At 52.0% G+C, this 1300-nt stretch overlaps 2 non-coding genes and 1 pseudogene across 2 annotated transcripts; all 3 read right to left on the reverse strand.

The window, feature by feature from the left end:
* Positions 1–335: 335 nt before the first annotated feature.
* LOC123178317 (uncharacterized) lies at positions 336–471 on the reverse strand (annotated as a pseudogene).
* A 297-nt stretch (positions 472–768) lies between these two features.
* Positions 769–887, reverse strand: LOC123178315 (5S ribosomal RNA). The gene has a single exon (XR_006489476.1). It is a non-coding gene; the product is annotated as a 5S ribosomal RNA (ribosomal RNA).
* Positions 888–1184: 297 nt separating this feature from the next.
* LOC123178316 (5S ribosomal RNA) lies at positions 1185–1300 on the reverse strand (the record flags this gene model as incomplete). The annotated part of the gene is made up of 1 exon (XR_006489477.1): positions 1185–1300. It is a non-coding gene; the product is annotated as a 5S ribosomal RNA (ribosomal RNA).

Here is a 1300-nt window from a genome sequence, read left to right on the forward strand (position 1 = left end):
ATGGGATCCGGTGCTTTAGTGCTGGTATGATCGCATCCGACATGTTACCCCGGTCTTCGTCCCTTATCCTTGCCCCTCCCAGCTCCACTACAAAGACGATTGTACATTGCTTTGGCCGCTCCCTCTCAACTACGGAGACGAGTTTAACGCGGTTTCCACCCCTCCCTCTCAACCGCACCAGTGCACGCTTGCCGCGCCACAACGCCGACGCTGGACCCGTGAATCGTGAGCACCCAGCTATGACTTACCGCACTCGTGCAAAATAATAAAACACGGTAAATATATTACTTACACGTGCGTTTTGTTTTGCAAGCGGCGCGAAAAAAATTAAAAAGGGAATGCAACACGAGGACTTCCCAGGAGGTCACCCATCCTAGTACTACTGACCTCCTAGTACTACTCTCGCCCAAGCACGCTTACCTTCGGAGTTCTGATGGGATCCGGTGCTTTAGTGCTGGTATGATCGCATCCGACATGTTACCCCGGTCTTCGTCCCTTATCCTTGCCCCTCCCAGCTCCACTACAAAGACGATTGTACATTGCTTTGGCCGCTCCCTCTCAACTACGGAGACGAGTTTAACGCGGTTTCCACCCCTCCCTCTCAACCGCACCAGTGCACGCTTGCCGCGCCACAACGCCGACGCTGGACCCGTGAATCGTGAGCACCCAGCTATGACTTACCGCACTCGTGCAAAATAATAAAACACGGTAAATATATTACTGACACGTGCGTTTTGTTTTGCAAGCGGCGCGAAAAAAATTAAAAAGGGAATGCAACACGAGGACTTCCCAGGAGGTCACCCATCCTAGTACTACTCTCGCCCAAGCACGCTTAACTTTGGAGTTCTGATGGGATCCGGTGCTTTAGTGCTGGTATGATCGCATCCGACATGTTACCCCGGTCTTCGTCCCTTATCCTTGCCCCTCCCAGCTCCACTACAAAGACGATTGTACATTGCTTTGGCCGCTCCCTCTCAACTACGGAGACGAGTTTAACGCGGTTTCCACCCCTCCCTCTCAACCGCACCAGTGCACGCTTGCCGCGCCACAACGCCGACGCTGGACCCGTGAATCATGAGCACCCAGCTATGACTTACCGCACTCGTGCAAAATAATAAAACACGGTAAATATATTACTTACACGTGCGTTTTGTTTTGCAAGCGGCGCGAAAAAAATTAAAAAGGGAATGCAACACGAGGACTTCCCAGGAGGTCACCCATCCTAGTACTACTCTCGCCCAAGCACGCTTAACTTCGGAGTTCTGATGGGATCTGGTGCTTTAGTGCTGGTATGATCGCA

This window comes from Triticum aestivum, unplaced genomic scaffold (genome assembly GCF_018294505.1).
Source record: "Triticum aestivum cultivar Chinese Spring unplaced genomic scaffold, IWGSC CS RefSeq v2.1 scaffold50519, whole genome shotgun sequence".
In the NCBI taxonomy this organism is placed as follows: domain Eukaryota; kingdom Viridiplantae; phylum Streptophyta; class Magnoliopsida; order Poales; family Poaceae; genus Triticum; species Triticum aestivum.